The sequence below is a fragment of the Anolis carolinensis genome, chromosome 2 (genome assembly GCF_035594765.1).
Source record: "Anolis carolinensis isolate JA03-04 chromosome 2, rAnoCar3.1.pri, whole genome shotgun sequence".
Lineage (NCBI taxonomy): Eukaryota > Metazoa > Chordata > Lepidosauria > Squamata > Dactyloidae > Anolis > Anolis carolinensis.
The window spans coordinates 97,968,089-97,989,118 of NC_085842.1; the positions used below are offsets into that span (position 1 = coordinate 97,968,089).

Genomic DNA, 21,030 nt, shown 5'->3' on the forward strand with positions numbered 1-21,030 from the left:
GCAAAGCCTCTCAGAGTGCTCATCCAAAAAGCATTCAGTAAAGATGCTGACTGTTCCAGAAATGTAGCACAGCTATTGAGAGCCACTGGAATGTATGCATGTATGTTTGTCACTTGACAAGCCCCTTGAATTTCCAAATGTCATGGACATGATGCCAATAATACTATTACAAAGCAGAACTTACCACTTCTTAAAACCATGCTGTCAAAGTCTAGTTTTTCCATGTGTCAAGGGCTCACATGCCTTTCCTCACGAGGTGAATGGCAGACAAGAAGGAACATTTGTGTTAAATCAAATAAATCTAAGACTGGAAATGATCCAGAGGTCCTTACCTTCTACCTCCCGTATTGTGACAGCATCCTCCAAATACCAACCCCTCATGCCCACCAGCTTATATGCAACCATAAAAGGCAAAGAATACAAACCACAAGTCGACCAAATAATTCTAGTCCCACACTTATCTATTTTTGTACCAGAATGAAAATTCAACCTTTCTCCCACCCCAAAATGCACCATCAGTAACATTATGTGTACTCACTGTACATATATATATATATATATATATATATATATATATATATATATATCCATATAGTTGAAGACATACACAATCAGTGGAATCCTGAATGAGCACTATGTACTATGGTCTATGTAATGAATTCCAGTCAGAAACTTCATCCCACACCACTTACCAGTAAGCAGCTTTTGGGATCAAGGAGGTGTCTGTTCCTTTTTGCTCAAGAAGCAGCTGCCTCATGCTCCTCCCCTCCCCTGTGAGTGATCTCCAGCACAGCAAACAAAACTCCCCTCTAGTCAAAGGTTGCACATGTGAGACTGTCAGACAGTTACTTCTCAATCCCAATCCATCCCAGTGGCTGCTTGTTGATAAGCAGTGTTTCGGGAATATTTATGGTCCCTATAGACTCCATAAACTAACGGCTACAAAGGGATTGTGAATTCATAGCAGATTTAAACGTGTAACCAAATTCTGTAAATGAATGTGTGACTGCCCAACAGGATTCCAGAAATCTTTCTGAAGTATAGTACAGGAGGCATTTTCTTTTCTTCCTTCTTACACAGTAAAAGGCATGTTCTCCCCCTGTTAACAAATTGCTAGTACTCCTAAGGAATAAGAAAAACCTTGAAATCTTGCTTTCTACTTAACACATATGCAACAATGGGAGAAAAATCATGTTTACCTTCCATTTCTATGAAAAGGGAAATAAATGTATTTTTTTCTTGTTGTTCAAATAGAAATCCAAATTGTCCATATATGACATGGTTCAATGCTTTAAAGTATTCTGACTACACAGCCATGGACAGCCCCCCCCCCATGCTTGAAACAAGACCTCCCTGATACTTGAAATCACAGATAATAGTGAATCCTACATTTTACTATACTTGGGCCAGATAAATACCATGAAAGCCAAAGAACCCCACAAACACTTTGAGGGGTGGGGTGTTTTTTGAAGTATTAGTAAGTGAAACCGTGGGTATTAAATCCTTGGATAAGGGGGCCATACTGTAATAATGACATAATGAGCTAATCATTTTAGAAAGCAAGCTAAGCAATTTTATTGCTGTCAAACTGCATTAATTCTATCATGTAGGTGCATCCCATTTATATCCTGTTGGGTTACAGTAACAAACTCTAAGCCTTTGAAGTGTGGTTGGAAACTTCACTGGTTCAAAAAGCTGCAGCCAGCCACATTATTAACTGGGGCTGGCTAGGACATGCCTTGAATCTAAGACTGGGGAAAAGGTAGAGTATGTGTAAATAAATAAATTGGCATTTTAGTCAAATGGTCCAGTTATGTGGCGTGTTTTCATCAAATCAGAAAAGCCCTAATTTTGCATGCCACAGCATAGTACACTTATAAATACCATCTTAAATGTAAATACTTGAAGGTAAGTCCTACTTTAATTAGTGGGAAATTTCTGAATACATATGGTTAGGAGATGGGTCATTGGCCTTGATGTGGAAATCACAAGAATGCAAGAAAGAAAAGTAGCCAAAATAGGCAGAGCCATTACAGTTATTAGTTGTCAGATGAATGCGGTCATCATCACTCAGTTACTTCTCACAAGCTACAGGAAACAATGAGAAATGAACAGTTTCAAAGCCTGGGGCTTAACAGAGTATGACAATGGATGAGACCAGGAAATGAAAAAACTAAAACCCAAATTGGCAGGTGATTTCCAAAGAGGTGACATCAGCTTCCCAATTCTTATTTTCAAGAGACAAACTATCCTTTAAGAAAGATCTAGTGGGCCTATGCCCTCCCTATATTGTTTGATTTCAGAGTGAAGATTAAGGAATCACTATTGGGCACCTGCAATTGAAAGGAAAAAAAAGAAAAACTGCAGTGGAGGAAGTTAGAACACCAGGGGAAAAGTCAGATAAGCCTTTCTTTCTGGTATACAAACTTTCCATGTACACCATGGAAAATTCTCGTACACTGTGGAATTTCTGACATCATGGGATCTTTGAAACAGGTTTTTCAAAACTTCTACTAGAAGTGAAAATCCATCATGAAAGGTCCACTCCAAATCAATATGCACAGAGGGCAATATTGTTTGCATATATCTCCACTATAGCCTAAACACCATAACACTAAATACCAGAAATATGTCTAGGCATGCACAGCAAAGGAACCCTGAGGTCAGACTTTCTTGGTTTTAAAAAGGACTTATTTTACTAAAATTTGTTTGCAGACTGCAATATCAATGTCAAACACTAGGTGGAAGATCTATACAGTGTTCCCTCACTTATCATTGGGATTAGGTTCCAGGACCACCCGCAATAAGTGAAAATCCGCTATATTTATTTTAATATGTATACATTATTTTAGTAGTTATACAATATTTTAAGTCTTTATCAACCAATCGTGTATTGATGAATCGTTTCCTTCTGCTCTCGTTGCCGCTTAGGCTCCTTTTGTCTCTCTTTGGCTTCTCCTTTCTCCCTTCCTTAGGCTGTAAATTGAAATTTTTGATAATAGTCTTTTAGAGTTTATTGAAAAACGGCAAAACAGCAAATCTGCGAAAAGTGAACCGCGAAGTAGTGAGGGAACACTGTATACCATATTTCTTCAATTGTAAGACACCCTAATTTCTGTACAACCACTTCCAACAAAAATACAAGAGATACACCTTCAATTCTAAGATGCACCACATTTTAGAGATGTTTATCTAGGGGAAAAAGTGAGTCTCAGAATTGAAGAAATACAGTTATCACTAAAGAGGAAGCTGCAGTCAGATCTGACGCACCCATTTCTCTAGAGGGCCTTTAGATGGTTTCAGATATTTTCAGATGGGATAAAGTCATTGCTAAGGGAAACCACATTTGGGTACAACTTTGCAAGAACTGGGTTGCTGTGAGTTTTCCAGGCTGCATGGCCATGTTCCGGAAGCATTCTCTCCTGATGTTTCACCCACATGACTTTTTGACAATACTACCTCCCTCAAACTCCCTAAAATAATGTGATATGGGGAGAGAGATTTTCAGATTGAATTATCAATGAAGTTGAGGAAAGAGAAACATCAGTGTGAAAGAAACTGAGAAAAATAGGCTAAGAAGAGTGAAAGAGCATTAAGACAGGGGTAAGGAGAGATAAGTAAGGGAACTTGGGTGGGTAATAAGGGACAAAAAAGCAATGTATAAATAAAGAAGAAAAATATTTAGTTTAATGGGAAAGAACTCTGAGAAGCCATCCAGCCTCTGATTACAGGTGGGAAAAAGGAGAGGCTGACTTAGTAAAGGGAGAAGAGAAAAGGCACACATAAATTGATGGGAGAAAAATAAAATAAGATGAAATGAAACTTTAATTATAGCCCAGCCTATCTCCCTGAAGGGACTCAGGGCAGTTTACAACAAATATACAATGGCAACATTCAATCCCGACAGCACTCAGGTGAGGTGGCTGACTAATGCATTTGAAACTTATGTAAAGTTGGGTACTTCTGAGAGTCCTAGAAATATAGCCTGACATTTGTTCAAGCTTGCTTAGATGTCATATAAAGAGCAATACAACCTATGTAGCATCACTTATTTCCCGGCATTTGCAACCTGGTAATGATTACCCACCAGCTAACTGGATTTACCTAAGTATTGCTGCTAGAGCTGGAAGAAAATTCTACAAAATTGTCCAATTTCCACATTTGTCCAAAAGGCAAATGTGTACATTTGTATTTTGCATGTAAAATCTGATCACAAATTTGAAGATGGAATATTATAGCTATGTTGTCAGTTTCTTGAGTTGTGCATTCATCCTATAAATCAAACAGCAAATATAATAAGTGTATGCTCAGCATAACCTGGCCACCTGATTTGTGACCTGCAAGGGGAGATGGAGACATGGTAGCAACCATCTTTTCATGGCATATGTTGGATTCTTCTTCAAGCAGCTTCCAGAGAGACACATTCCTCTCCACTTTATCCAAGAACTACCACACCATACCCCCAGTGCACTCTCAAGTCAGGCTTTCTGCTACCTGATGCCATGAATCAAATACAGTAGACCAGTGGTTCTCAACCTGTGGGTTCCCAAGTGTTTTGGCTTACAATTCCCAGAAATCCCAGCCAGTTTGCCAGCTGTTGGGATTTCTGGGAGCTGAAGGCCAAAACTTCAGGGGACCCACAAGCTGAAAACCACTGCAGCAGACTCTTGGTATTCTCTAAGGTTTTATTGCAGGATCCCTCATGGATGCTAACATCCGTGGCTGCTCAAGTTTCCTTTTATACAATAGTGTAGTAGAATGGTGTTCCTTATATAAAATTGCAAAATCTATTTTTGTTTTGGGACAGTGTGGGGCGGGGCACTATTTTCAGATAGAGAATCCTTGTATATGGAGGACCAACTCTAATGTAAACCTTCTATTATCAAATAACTTGATGTTGGTTGTGAAAATCCTGAACAATACTCCACACTACCTTTCAGGTAATGTCAGATATGAATTGCTTGTATATAAATTGCCAATTACATTCAGTTTCAACAAACAAATTAGATATCAGGTTATAAATGAAAACTGGGTAGCAATTACAAGCAGTAATTATTTATAAATTGGCACCTTTCTTAAATGTATGCAAAATTTATACAAATCTATGTCCTTTTCCATCATTCTGTGATGTATTTCTTTTTGGTATTGTGTTAATGACCAAGATCCAAAGAACCACTGATCAAGGTCTACAGGCTAGAAGAGGCTTTGCAGGTTTTTACATTTTTATCCTATGAGGAATCCTAGGCCTCCTCACAACATGAAATCAAATCCAATGATCCTGCGTTATCATTTTTTAAGCCTTCCAAACCTCCTTTTTTTTATTTCTCAGCAACATCCCAGAAACGGGAGATGAAAGGATATGTAGGTGCCATTTTAACATTCACAAGGGATTTGGAGATCATCCAAATATATCTACATGTAGGAAGCATATTCACACTTCATACACCCAAAATTAAATAAACTGTTGAAATCCACAGGCTTAAGTACACTGAATGCTGCCAGATTCTGACCTACTTATTTCCTTCCAGGATATTTAAGGCACAAAGAGGGAGACCTGGCAGAGTTAGCATATCTCAAAGCTTTGTATCCAGAGTTTGGTAAGGCAAGTTAAGGTACTTACCAGACAATGCCAGGCAAGATTATTGTCTGGATTCCATTCTGGTAACAACATGACTGTCGTATCTGGTATGAGTTACAGCTTTGTTCAGGCTGAGTCTATTATGTTAGGAATGTTATCCCCGGGACTGACTGAGCTTATGGCGGAGTTTGTAAACTTTAGCAGGGGAGGAGAAGTGACCCAGGCAGCAAAGGTGGAGTTATTCAACCATGCAAACATCTTGCAGGTGAGATGGTTTGGCTTCTTTGCATTGGCATACCTTTAAACAACTCAGGAATAACCTATGACGCACCAGTATATTAAAGGACATTCTCACAGTGACTTATGAATGGGTAAATACATGAATAGAGAAAACACTAGCTCTTATAACCTGGGTCAAAAAACATTGCATTTTCATTCAAATGTTTTGGAAGTTTTGACAATAATGAAATGAAGACAGATTGGGGTGTGTATGTGTTTAACACAAGCAGTTGTTGGCTTTGAGCCCTTGCAACAGCAGTGTGGGGTTTATTTTTCCCCATATAAAGCAACATATGTATTTGCCTGTTCAGTGAAAACTCCAGGCACATTTCTGATCCCCAAGCTCCCCTTTATTCCCACGCATCAAAGCGCTGCATATCACAGGCTTGGAAGATCATCCTGGTTTAAATTAAATATGAAATCTGATTCAGCTGTGGATGGGTTGCATATAGGACCACATGTGCCTTTCACCCAATGTGGACCTATTTGTGAGGGGGACAGTATTCAGTGAGTTGATATCCTCTTCCATCCCTCACAAGTGCCCTGCTGTCTTGCTGTGCTTCCCTTTCATTCTGGGTTGTAGGAGATAAAATGATACAGATGAAGAACTACTAATTTCACCCAGCAGGTGACTCTTTTGCACCTTTAAGTAGCTCAGCAATCAAAATGCCTCCACAGATGCACAAGAGCTTATAAATGGGGCAACAAGACAAAAACAACCAAGTGAGGAAGGAAAAAACTGAGTTTTCATTCAGATGTTTTTTGCAATGCCTATGCATAGTTGATCTATTAGGGTTGCTAAGTGACAACCAGAAAAACTATTATCTTCATTAATATGGTATAATCAAAGTGAGTACTCCCACTGCCTTTGCTGGCTTGTTACTTTTTCATGGCTTCTCTTTCCATACCCTCCCACCTGATGAACCATTGTATTTAATTTTCACTGGCAGCAAGAGCAAAACAATTGAAATCCCTCTCTCCCATTAGCTAGAAAACGTATCCTAAGCTATCACTACAAATAAGGATGGATTCACCAGCTTGTAACTTGGTAACCCTCAGCTGCATAAAGAATACAATGCAATTTCAAAATTATGTATCTAATGCAAAAATAACCTCATAAATAAATGGTCTAAAATATTGCTGAAAGGTAGAGTATTGTTTGTAAAGGATGGATTGAAGAGTTCATCAAACTCTCTGGTGAAAACTGGGTCCTTCCCCTGTCCAATCAGCATATACACAATACACTAGAAGCTGATGCATGCACAAGAAGTTTCAGCACATTTTAGACAAAATACCTGGATTTTTTAAAAGTTTATTTAGGGCCTTTGGGAGAGTGCTGGACAACTTAAGGTACTGCAAATGTAGGTCCTACCACTCTTTGCAGCTTGGAAGCTGCATTTTCCTCATGATGATCTAACTGATTGAAGGAACTGGATCACAGAACTCAGGGGGTTGTAGAAGACTGTGATAGAAAGAAGATTTAAGTTTGGGGAAATACAGAGTGAGAGAGACAAATAGACAGAGATAAGGCAAAGTATTTCAGACAGTAAAAGAATCGTATGATAACTCAGAGTAGCCACTCTCATAACCAATTTTGCTGATAAGGTGCCACAGGGAAAGTAATATTGGCTCTGAGAGGCAATTGTACTACCCCCCTCTTGCTGGTTCCAAGGTGTTAAATTGCAAGCAGTACCTCTTACACAAACAAAAATGAAGCTGGGCAAATGAGATTGCAATTTTTCCATCCTGCCACATAAAAAACCACAGGCTTAATCTAAATTCCTTTTTCCTTTCCAACAGAAGAAACATAATTTACTGTCATTTGGCAATGGCAACTCACGAAAAGGAAATTAACTTTTTCTGAAAGAGTTATGAATCACACAATACTATTCATTCTTAAAGGATGAGAAAGGAAGTTTCTAAACCACTGTAATGCCAAGGAATAAAGATGTTATGATCAGTTCATGCTGGTAACACCCTGGTGATTTAGAGACCTGCCAGTGGGCACACGCTTGGTGTACCAGTTCCCTAGAATCTTAAAAGCTTTTTTTCCCAATTGTTTCAAAACCACAAGTTCATCTCTTAAGACAGTGGTTTTCAACCTGTGGGTCCCCAAATGTTTTGGCCTTCAACTCCCAAAACATCTCGTAAACTGGCTGGGATTTCTGGGAGTTGTAGGCCAAAACACCTCCCATAGTAATAAAATAATAATAAACTTTATTTTTATATCCCGCCCCATCTCCCCGAAGGGACTCGGGGAGGCTTACAACAGGGACAAGCCCGAAAACAACAACACAAGACATTTGACCAAAAACATTCCAACGATTCACAAAATAAATAATAAATACATTAAAATCCAAGCAAATAGGTGGAGAACCACCGTCCTAAGATGACCCTATTCCTAATAACAGCTCTAGAAATACATTAATGATACAGTCTCTCTCCTCACAACAATATGATCTAATGCACTTGTTTAGCATTTAATGTTCTGCCTGAAAAATATTAAAAGCACAATTTCCCCTCCTGGAATATCCAAAAGCCTATGGGGCCTCATTTTCTACAACACATTGCAAGCTCTGATGTAAGCAAAAATTCCCACTGTCATGGATGGCCACAGGAGGAGGATGTGGTTCCTGTACCTATAATACATATTGAAAGAGGAAATGTCAGTAACATGCATGGAAACCACGCTTCTACTCAACTGCACAGGAGCCTCATCTCTTCTCCGTGTATCCACCACACCCTACTGCTATTTCTGCTCATGCAAGTAAACAAAACCTTGTTGTTCATCACCATCAAGTCAACAATTTATTATTATTGGATATTATTTATTAATATTATTTACATGCCACCTGTCTTCCAACATGGTTCCAAAGCAGCAATCCTATAAATGAAAGACTTCCAAGTCATCCTATCATCAACAGCCCACCTACTCTCCAACTCAGGACATGCAGACTCAGGACTGTGGCTTTCTTGATTGAATCTATCCATTTGGAATATGGTCTATCTCTTTTCCCACTGTCTTCTACTTCACTAGACATCACTGACTTTTCTAGTGAGTTGTGTCTTCTCATGATATGTACAATGTATGACATTTTTGGTTCAGTCATCTTGGCTTCTAATTCAGGCATGATTTGCTTTTAAACCCATTTACAGGTCTGTAGGCAGGCCACCAAAGTCTCTTCCAATGTCACATTTTAAATGACTTGATTTTCTTCATATCTGCTTTCTTCATTGTCTAGCATTCACATCTATACATAGAAATGGGGAAAAAATGACACGGACAATAATCACTTTAGAATTCAGGTATATTTTTACACTTCAGGATTGTAATACCTTCATAGCTATCCTTCCAAGTTCTCATATTCTTTTGATTTCTAGATTGCAGCCCCCATTCTAATGAATGACTGAGTGATGATGTAGAAAAACCTTCAACTATCTCATTGTTTTCATCATCTACTTTAAATGTAGTTCTTCTCTGGTCATTATTTTTGGTTTCTTAATGTTCAGCTGTAAACCTGCCTCTGCAGTTTCGTCTTTGATTGTCTTCAGTATTTATTCCACGTCTTTGCTCATCTTCTTATCTTCAACCCATCCCTCCCAAATCCTGTCTGTAATACTTAAAGAGTGTAACAGCACCAATTCCCATTAAAAGACATGATTGAGTGAAGCAATTATAAGAATTTCTATTAAAATGAAGTGTCCCAATGGGCTTCTCATAGTGATGCCTACTGAAAAAGAAATGAAGAGAGTCCATTTAGTAGAGATCACAAATGATGGGGGAGAGAATTTGAACAACTACAAAGGATTGCACTTTAAACTATTAATTTTAAAAATCTAAAGGGGAGTGACAATTTATTTGCCACACAATCAGGCATTATATGGAAGATCAAAGCTTCCCAATGAAGATTCAATCCAACCTCTTCATAGGTCCTCACCTTACTTCACACATGGTAGTATTGCAAAAGTAGCCCAAGAAATCCCTCATGTGCCTATCACACAGGGACCAATACTGACTTAATGATGACAAAAAGTGTATGTTCCTTTGCAATCACAGTTACATAAAGTAGTAAATATATTTTTCCAGTGCCAGAGGAAATCTGCAGTTACTGAGATGTTAGCCTTGGGCCCATTTTATCATACCTGAAAATGGATGTTAAGAAATGACTAGCTACTATGGAAATTTAGGAAACAATGAACTTGAATTTAAAGGCTGCACAAAAAGCTAAAATGCACCCACCAGGAGTCCTTTCAATTGCACAAATTCTCTCTATCACATTCTATCTGGTGCTCATCAGTGCTACTTTTATAACTTGTGATTTTCAGCTGTTATTTCCTTCCCTTGCCAGGGACAGTTCTGCTAATCTATGGTGATATTTAAATAAGCTGCTCTTTGAGCCAGAGGCTTGGACTTGCTGTAGTATATCTGACTTCGCTTGGATTAATAAGGTCAATCGACTCTCGGCAGCTGCACCCTCACTCCAAAAGAGTAGCCCAATTACTCTACTGTAGTAAAGCACTTCCCCAAAGCCCATAAAATCCTCTGGCTCCTTAAAGGCTAAGACATTTATTGTGCCATAAACTTTCATTGGCAATTTCCAGAAAAATTGTCATGTTGGTCTTGTGTGTTTCTTCAAGTTACCTGTCATCTTATGGCAACCCCATTAACGTTATGGGTTTCCTTAGGCAAGGAGTACTCAAAGGTGGTTTTGCCAGTTACTTGATCTGAAATATAGCCTAGAGCTATAGTTTCCTTCCAAGTATTAACCAGAGTTGACAAAGAATCTTATGGCATCTTAAAAACTAAGACATTTATTATGGCATAAAATTGCATGGGCCACAGCCTTTGTATTCCTATTGTAACACACTGAACTTATACATGCTCACTGATGAGACTCAGCATTGACCTCATCAATGACACACTAACACATACACACATCCTGCCAGCTTGCAAATACACCTTCTGAGCCTGCAGTTCTTTACATACGCACCTCACAGTAAGCCCCAGTGAAGCCAGAGAGGTTTACTTCCAAACAGAGGATTGCACTGTGATGTTAATCTCACTCTGACTGAAATCCTGTATACATTTAATATGTTTCTGTAATACACAATTAATGACTTTAACTGTCAATAGCTACATCCTATGAAATTTTGAGCTTGTAGCTTGGTGAGATACATAAAATGCTCTGGTCTGGCCTACTCCTCGAAATCCCATGTCAATGAAACTGAAATAACTTTGTAGTGTAGATTTACTTTAACTCCCATTGAAAACAGTGGAACTTTTGAGTAAACATGCATTGAATTGTACTGCCAGACAATTCTGGCAGAGCTGGCACCACTTCACATCAGCTGGTTTATGAGGGGAAAACTGCACCTCTGAAGACAGTTTGCCACTGCCAATCATTCCCTGCAATGCATTCTGAGTTCATAAATGGCAGGTGCCCTAGGAATGCCAATTGGTGTTGAAGGTGTGAGAAAACAAATACAACCAATGAATGAATGCCAAAGGGACTGGGAAATAGTGTAAATAATAATAATAATAATAATAATAATAATAATAATAATAATAATAATAATAATAATGCTTTATTTGTAATTTACCCTATCTCCCCAGGGGGGCTCAGTGTGGCTCACAACATAATAATGGCAAGCATTCAATGTCAGTATAAAACAAGAAAAATATAAAATCACATGATACATTAAAATACTGTATACAGCGAGCTTAAAACAAGCAAGATTAAAATTTATCCTTAGATAAACATATATGAACTGGCCAGTGGCAGTGGGTGGCTTGGATGTCCAAGGTGCAGTGAATCCATCTTAGTTTTAAGCCTACATGAGCTGTCCAAGGTTCTGAACTATATCCCCCATTTGAATACAGGTATAATCAGCACTCCATATTTGCAGGTTTCACATTTGCAGATCTGATTATTCATTGATTTGAGTAATATGTATATACTATAAGTCTTTAGGTTCTGTGTTGTGACTCTATTGTTAACTCTGCTGAAAGATGACCACACAGTTGTACTAGAAGATTCCTAAAAAGAACACTTCTCTAAGCATTTGTAGGTTCTCTAGTATTATTCTATTATAAACCTCTGCCAGAAGTTGGCTATAGAATCACACTGGAAGACCTAGAGATTCCCAGCAAGGTGTTTACTCTGATTTTTTTTTAATCATAGGATTTTCCACTTTTGCAGAGGCCCTGTGCCCTTAACTCCAGTAAATGTGGAGGACTGACTATATACCTCAGTCAATGAAGCAATGGGTATTACTTCTTTCACAAAAAATTCCATACCAGAGGCTGAAATAACATGGAAAGCATGGGGAGATGTTCCTATATCACAGAATTAAAAAGGGTAGTTCAACTTGTTCAAGCAAAGATTTTATCTAGAGCAAACAACATGCACCAATTAAATGAAACAAGAAATCAGATGAGCCTTGTATAAGGACAGAACATTTTTGAACCTTATAGAGCAGGGGTCCCCAAACTAAGGCCCGGGGGCCGGATGCGGCCCTCCAAGGTCATTTACCTGGCCCCGCCCTCAGTTTTATAATATATTTTATATCATTTTAATAATATAATATATTGTATATACATATAATATTGATGATAATAATACCATATAATAATATTAATTATATGTTATATATTACATATAATATACAGTATAGTGGTATAGTTCAATATAGTAATATATAATGCTAATATTGTGCTATGCTAATAATATATATTGTATGTACATGCTCTGAGTCCCCTTCAGGGTGAGAAGGGCGGGATATAAATGTAATAAATAAATGTAGTAAATGAATAAATATATAATTTTAGACTTAGGCTCGCCCAAAGTCTGAAATGACTTGAAGGCACACAACAACAATCCTAATTCACTTTACTATCTCATTGGCCAGAAGCAGGCCCACACTTCCCATTGAAATCCTGATAGGTTTATGCTGGTTACAGTTGTTTTCATTTTTAAATATTTTATTGTTCTTTCATTGTTGTTGTTTTGCACTACAAATAAGACATGTGCAGTGTGCATAGGAATTTGTTCGGGTTTTTTTTTCCAAATGATAATTTGGCCCCTCCACAGTCTGAAGGATTGTGGACCGGCCCTCTGCTTTAAAAGTTTGAGGACCCCTGTTATAGAGACCTCTTGAATCTTTCTTACAAAATGTATTCAAGGATGTTTTTTTCTTTCACCAGTCTTCACTTTTCTTGTGTTTTCCATTTTGATGGCCATACAGATAGATCTCTGCTTTTTTAATGTGTTCTGTGGATGTAGGGTAATCTCCTTTCATCTTGTCTCTCTATTTTGCTGTTCTTACATCCTCATAAAAGGATTCTGGAGGCAGCTACTGTTTATCTTGCCTGTTTTAGGTGGGCACTCACAATTATAGAGGGAGCAGCTAGAGCTGAATCTCATTCTTTCTCAATTTTTATTGCACACTGTTGCAACCCGATACTACAAGTCTGTGTTTCTACAGCCTTCCTTTACCATTCTCCATGTGTTAGTATTGCTAAAAGGCCTTCCAGATAAACAAAGGATAAGAAGGAAAAGGTGGGGCTGGAAAGGTTTTAGAAGACTACAAAAAGGAGTTTGTCAGAGGCTTTGTTACATGAGATAGCTAATCTATGAACATTGGACCTATAGCTAACTCTATGAATGTTGGACTAAAAATCAAAAAAACTTCACTTGCCCTGCAAACTGTCACTGGAATCAGTTATGCAGACAGAGCATATACCAGAAGCAAGCATTATAATTCTCAGCGTTCATTGCCATTAGCGATGCCAGCTGAGGTTGGCGTGAATTCTCAGCTGAAACCTCTGGAGGTCCAAAGGTCCCAGACAACGCCTTAGATTTATCAGTTTAGGTGTGGACAGGATATTGGTTCCTTGGCAAATAGAAACAGGGTTTCCTCAGCAGGCAAGTCAATCACAGGAGTGTTTCCTAAATGTGCAAAGTTTGAATGCCACAGATACAGAGAAATAAGATGACTTATTGAGTATTGTGTGGTAACCTAGTGGCAAGAACAGATGTAGCAAGCTGTGTTTCCTGGTCTTGCTCCCCAGAGATGTATTCCTGCATTTTTTCAGGGGGTAGAGGCCAAGGGTGTAGCTATAGAATTGGGGGCAAGGTAAAATTAGGGCTCTCCAAATGAAATCTCCAAAATTTGCAGTAGCCTAAAATTGCAGTTGAGCATTTAGAAAGTTTAGGTATCTGAAGAAAAGAGGCAGACAAAGATAGACAAAGAATGTGGAAGTAGCAAATAGAAGACTTCTTGCTGTGGAGGATTTTTGATGCCTCATTTTTTCCAGTGCTAGAAATTTGGGGACTGAAGGAAAAAGGGGTGGCAGAATTCTTTTTAAAGGAGCAAGTGTGCCTTTTTTGTGCCGTCCCAAACCAGCCTCCCAGCAGAGGTTCTTCTGCTCCTGCCTGCCTGGAGGCAGGGAGAACAAACAAACAGAGGAGATGGAACAAAAAGTGTTCTTAATCTTAGGTTCCTTTTTCAACTAAGAGAGACTGAGTTAAACTCTAAATAAGTATGTAACAGATCTGTAACGAATCTGGATAACATACACAGAAAACCTGGGGTTTTCCACATAGACACAGACTCTGGTGTCACATCTCCAGGGGTTGGAAGATGATTTTTATGGACTTATATTCCTATTTATACCTTGTTTTTCTGCTTGTCAGATCATAAGGTGATCAGAAATGGACAGATAAAAATAACTCTGAACAACAGCCTGGATGCATGAATAACACAGGATGCAGATTCCCAAGGGCTAAAGGGATTCCATTCCACTACATTGACCAGATTCTTATGCCATTTTCTGCCTTTCTGCTTCCAGGTACCTCAAGTGACAATCTGACAGTTCAATCCAATCCTGCACGCTAGAGTGTTTTGAAAGTGTGCAGGGCAAGGGGTTTTCCTACTTCAAAGGGGAAATGGCACCCCACCCCACGGGAATGCCATTTTCAGCCCTTGAGTGGACTGTGGCAACCCACTGGGAAGGGATGGCTGAGTGAAGTACACCCACTGCTCTCTCTTCCAGCAGAAAGGGATAGCCAGGGGCTCCAGGTGGACAGCTGAGAGGAGCTCCTGCCAGGCCCCCTCCCTGGACCTGGTCACCCTGCCTTGTGATGGGGTTGCCCCTGATAATCTGCTCAGACTTCACAAATCCTCCTTTGAGGCATGGATATGGAGGGAGCTGGAAGGGAATAATCTGGGAGTCTCCACCCACCCCACCCTGCAAATTGAAACCACCGCCTGTGCTGACTAGGGACATTTTTGCTTGGCCATGGGGTTTGCTGGGGGCACCCAGCCAGAGCATGGAGAGATGGGGCAGAGCAGAATGGGATGCCCTACACTTTGAAGGCACACAACCACAACAACACTCTAAACCAGGAATGGGCAAACTTGGACCCTCCAGATGTTTTGGACTTCAACTGAAGTCCAAAACTCCTGGAGGGCCGATGCTTTCCCATGCCTGCTCTAAACCCACAGCAGCAGCCGGGGGGGGGGGGGGGTAACAAGAATAAGGAGCTAGTAAGTAAAGGTAAAGGTTTCCCCTTGACATTAAGTCTAGTCGTGTGCGACTCGGGTGTGGGGGGGGGGGGTGCTCATCTCCATTTCTAAGCTGAAAAGCCGCCGTTGTCCGTAGACACCTTTAAGGTCATGTTGCCGGCATGACTACATGGAACTTCCCGCTGAAGCGGTACCTATTGATGTACTCACGTTTGCATGTTTTCGAACTGCTAGGTTGGCATAAGCTGGGGCTAACAGCGGGAGCTCACCTTGCTCTCCGTATTCAAACCGTCGGCTCCACCTATGTATGAATGAAGGGGGTGCGGAGGCAAAGAGGAAGGGACGGAGAGGCATCCCACTGCTCAGAAGGGGAGGGAAGAGGGCTTCCTCCTCGGACTCCCCCACTGCAAATCCTAAACTCATTCAAATCCACGCGCGCAGCCAAGAGTTTGCTCTCCCCCGGGGAAAAGAGAAGCGTTTGTTTACGTCGCCTCCGGGCGTGCGCTAATTTTTCCGACAGCAGCTCCAAGCCAAGCAAGCACCGACCCCACCGGGCAAAGCGCCCTGGCCACCCTTCCCTCCCTGCGGACTCTTCCCGCCTCCTTCTGTCAAGGGGGAGACGGAGGTGCAGCGCCCCAATGGCCCACGCTCTGCCGCCCCTCCGCTCCCTGCCACCCACTCGCGGGGGAACCCTCGGGCCACAGCTGGCAAACGGGGCAGCGGGTGGGCAGAGGAGTCAAGGCTTGCCTCGCTTGTTACCCGAGGGCTCCCTGGGACAGGAGCAGCAGCAGGAGCAGGTAGCCTTGGCTCGCCTCCCGGTGCCAGCTGTTGGCCAGGCCACCTTCGGGCCCTTCCTTCTGGCCCGTCCGCCTGGAGAAGGCGACTTCCCCGCGTCCCGCCCCCTCTCCTCTCCTCTCCTCTCCCCTACCGCCCCACTCCGCGGCTTACCTTTGCTCCTTCTCTCTCTCTTTGCGTGGGTGGGCGGCTTTGCAACCCGGGCTCCTCTCTCGCTCTCTTACTCCTCTCTCCGCTCTCCGAGGAGGCGTTAGACCCGGCACTGCTTGTTTGGGCGGCTCGGGTGTCCCGGCTTTCGCAGCAACTGGCCGCGTCTGTCAAAACGAGGAGCGCGACTCCGACCTCTTCCTTCTTTCCCTCCCTCCCTCCCTCCCTCCCTCCCTCCCTCCAGGGGAAAGAAGGGCCAGTCCAGGACTTGGTCCGCCCGCCCTCCCGGGTTTCTCTGCGCCTGCGTCCTGGGCTCCCTCCAGGTTGACTCAACCAGGCGCTCCCACCAGCTGCCTCCTGCGCGTTGCCAGTTACTTATTTATTTCTCGTAAAGCCCGCTTTCTTCCAAGTCTACGCCACGGCAACTCTACAGATGGCCATCCAGCCTCTGCTTCAAATCCCCCCAAAAACGAGGCTCCGGCACCCTGCGAGGCAGCATATCCCACTGCCAAGCCGCTCTTTTCCTGCACTTTGAATCCATTGCTCCCTGTCTTACTCTCAGAGCAGCAGAAAACAAGCTTGCCTCCCCCTCAAGGTGACATCCTCACAAATATTGAGGCAGGGATATCATGTCCCCTCCCAGGGCCCTTCCAGACAAGCCCGATATCCAGGTAATCTGGGATAAATAGAAAACCTGGAATCAGATCCTGGGATATAAGGCCTGTCGGGAAGAACCTTCAGCCTTCTTTTCTCCAGGCTAAACATCCGCAGCTCGGGCAGCTCTCTAAGCCAGCGTTTCTCAGTCTGGGGGTCGGGATCCGGGGGGGGGGGTCGTGAGGGGGGTGTCAGAGGGATCGCTAAAGACCAGCGTTTTCTGTTGGTCATTGGGGTTCTGTGGGAAGTTTGGCCCAATTCTGTCGTTGGAGTTCAAGGGGCTCTTTGTAGGTGAACTATAAATCCCAGGAACTGCAACTTCCAAATGTCTATTTTCCCCAAACTCCCCCAGTGTTCAAATTTGGGCATATCAAGTATTCGTGCCAAGTTTGGCCCAGATCCATCATTATTTGAGTCCACAGTGTTCTTTGGATGTAGGTGAACTACAACTCCAAAACTCAAGGTCAATGCCCATCAAACCCTTCCCGTATTTTCTGTTGGTCATGGGAGTTCTGTGTACCAAGTCTCCCTTTTGAAATTTATTCCATTAGTTTTGGCCCAGCTCTCTAATCTGTTGAGGTTATTTTGGATTCTGATCCTATCTTCTGGAACTATCAGACCCAATTTGGTGTCATCTGTAAACCCGATAAGTATGCCTTCTATTCTGTTGTCTAAGTCATTGATAAAGATGTTGAACAGCACTTGACCCAGGACAGAACCCTGCTGCACCTCTCTAATCACTTCTTTCCAGGATGAAAAGGAACCATTGGTGAGCACCATTTGGGTCTGATCACTCAACCAATTCCCAATTCACCTGAGAATAGCATTGTGTAGCCCATATTTTATTAGTTTATTTGTGAGAAAGTCACAGGGAACCTTGTCAAAAGCTTTATTAAAATTGAGATATGCTACATACACAGCATTCACTTTATCTACCAAGCTTATAACTCTATCAAAAAAGATATAAGGTTCATTTGGCATGACTTGTTTTTAAGAAATGAGTGTTGATTCATCCCCCCCCCTTTTTTTTTTTGATGGGACCACATGTGCCTTCTAGTCTGCTGGAACTTCTTCTGTTCCCTAAGAATTCTCAAAGACGATTGCCAGTAGCTCTGAAATTACTTCTGCCAGTTCTTTTAATACCCTTGGATGTAGTTCATCTGGTTTTGGATACTTCATTTCATTGAGATTAGTCAGATATTCCTGTATTGCCTCTTTACCTATTCTGTGCTACCTTTCCCCTACGCAGGCTCTGCTCCATCCTCTCCGACTGAGCATGTTTAAATAAAACATTGACTAGTTCTGCTTTTTCTCTGTCTCCTGTTAGCATTTCACCATCACCTGTATGCAGTCGGCCCTACCATTTCCTTGTTCTTCCTTTTGCTTTGGATATAACCAAAAATTCTTTTTTATTGTTTTTGACCTCTCTTTTTGAGCATATTCTATGCTTTGGCTTTCTAACTTTAGCCTTACATATTCTGGATATTTGTTTGAATTCTTCTTGGTGATTTCTCCCTTTTTCCATTTTTTGTACATGTCCCTTTGATTCTTATCTCAATTGAAAGTTGTAGTCTGGTGAGCAGCGCTTGGACAAAATGCCTAAACAATCAAGACAGCAATACATAATCTGATTTGGAGTGACCCTATCAGGGTCAGATTAAGACCTTTAGAGTCCCTAAGCACTTTAAAAGATTTTGGTGCCTCCATAAATATATCATTCAAAATATAAACAATTATAAACCATCAAAAATCATTTTTGTAATAAAACAAAACTCACTTGGTGATTTGTGTCTTCAATTCGATTCCAACCTATGGTGACCCTAAGACATATCTATTACAAGGTTTTCTTGGAAGAGGTTTGCTATTGCTTGCCTCTGAGGCCGAGATAGTGTTACTTGTGGGTTTCATAGCCAGGCGGTGATTTGAACCCTGGTCTCCAGAGTTGTAGTCCAGCACTCAAACAACTTCATTGCCTTATTTCTTTAAAAGGCAATGACAAATGATCACACAACAGCAAAAACAACTTAGAATTTTCTAGCAGAAACTCCTATTGTTATAGTTCAGGAGAGAGGGCTAGAAGAATTTGCCCATCTCTCCCTTCCACTGTACTGTGGTAGAAAGCAAGTAAAAGAGAGCATGGATTATTCAGTCATAACTTCTATAAGCAGAGAGAGGGAGGTTCCTCCTTCTCACTGGCTGCTCCTGGAAATTCCCATTCAAATGTGTATGAGGAATGGGAAACAAAAGTCTTACAGATAAAAAATGAGCTTTCTCCCATGTTTGGAATGGCTTGTTTTATGCTGGCCCATATGGAGAGGACAAATCCTTGTTTTGGATGATAAATATCAACATGGCCTATTTTCAGATATTCAAGGAATCAAGGGCTTTTGGACGTCTGATATGGCAAACTTCAGCTCTAGTTTGGGGCAGCAGCTTAAAATTGAGTTCATGGATACTTCACATCTAACAGAAACTTTTCCAAAGGGAGATATTTTACATGACATGTGCATACCGTTTTAGCTTTCCCTGATTATTTTGGGATATACCTGTTAAGATTCTTATTTTGAGAGAGTGACATAAGTAGAACCCACTTTCAGGCAATCTGGGCATCTTGCACTGTTGTTTATGTGTCATATTACAGTTTTATCAGAGCTGTCCTGCCAATTGAAATGCTTTCATGACTGAATCAAAGCTACCTGAATATAAATAAGAGAGAACATTCTAAAACCAAGTATTTTTCAAATGCATTATTGTTTGCATTCATCTGTTAATTTTATCCCAAACTATCTTGTGCTTCAACCATTTCCAATCTGACACGCTCTAGATATTTTGGAATAAAACACCTATCACCTACAATTGTGTACCTTGTTTTCTGTTCTCCAGCCTGTACATCTCTCCAACCAGCGAGTTACATACAAAGAAACAGCCCAGGCTCTATCCACAAAGGAGAAAATGTCTCTAGCTAAGTGGACCCTAATCACTCAATCTAGTTTTGTAACATCCCCTGGCAACTAGACAACTGGGTTTTTGTAATGACAGCCTTCCTTTGGGGCCTGTCATCTGCTAGATATATCCTCCAGATTTCTTATTTATGTTTAACACTTTGAGTGGCTAAACCTAATTTTGGCTTACTTCCAATAAAAATATGCAAAGCAGTCTTGTGCCTTCATGTAGCATGAGACTACTTTGCATTATACTTCACTCCATGCATCTGAATGAAGAAGGAGACTCAGGGTGCACTGAAACTGTTAAATTAATACCATTTGACACCACTTTATACTATAGCATTAAGCGATAGCAATCAAAGTGGTAGCGAAATGCATGGATCTGGCATGCATCACCGAGACGTGGTTGGACGAGCTGGGTGGAGTGAATCTCACCCAGCTGTGTCCACTGGGTTTTGGGGTGCATCAGCAGGCCAGGGCTGGGGGGCAGGGAGGAGGAGTCGCGGTGATCTTTCGGCAGTCCATCGCCCTGATCAGATGCGCCGTTCCGCAATCTTCGAGGTTCGAGTGTGTCTTCTTGAAGGTGGGAGCCCGAGACAGCTTGGGGATTCTGCTGGTGTACCGTCCACCCCGCGACCCAGCAGTCTCTCTGTCTGAGCTAGCAGAAGTGGTCTCCAATTCGGCCCTGGTCTCCCAACAACTCATAGTTTTGGGAGACTTTAACATCCATGCCGAGACCACATTGACAGGTGCAGCTCAGGATTTCATGGTTGCCATGACGACCATGGGGCTGACTCAAGTTATATCTGGGCCCACACATCAGGCAGGACACACGCTGGACCTTGTCTTTATCGTGGACGGTGGGACAGTCAGAGTGGAAGAGCAAAACATCCTTCCATTGTCATGGTCTGACCATCATCTGATCTGTTTAAGTTTCGCCGTGTCTTCTAACCTCCGCAGGGGTGGTGGACCCACTAAGATGGTCCGCCCCAGGAGGCTGATGGATCCGGATGGACTTCTGAGGTCTCTTGGGGATCTTCCTGTTCTGGAGACTGGCGATCCTGTCGATGTCCTGGCTGATCGCTATAATAGTGAGCTGACAAG

The 21,030-nt window shown here is 41.5% G+C and overlaps 1 protein-coding gene and 1 long non-coding RNA gene across 2 annotated transcripts in view; both read right to left on the reverse strand.

The window, feature by feature from the left end:
- Positions 1-21,030, reverse strand: part of synpo (synaptopodin) — a 97,006-nt gene that overhangs the window by 39,773 nt on the left and 36,203 nt on the right. The window lies entirely within an intron of this gene.
- On the reverse strand, positions 7,150-16,555 carry LOC103277890 (uncharacterized). The gene is made up of 3 exons (XR_505749.3): positions 16,334-16,555; positions 15,596-15,686; positions 7,150-9,108 (listed from the first exon to the last, which is right to left on the reverse strand). It is a non-coding gene; the product is annotated as an uncharacterized LOC103277890 (long non-coding RNA).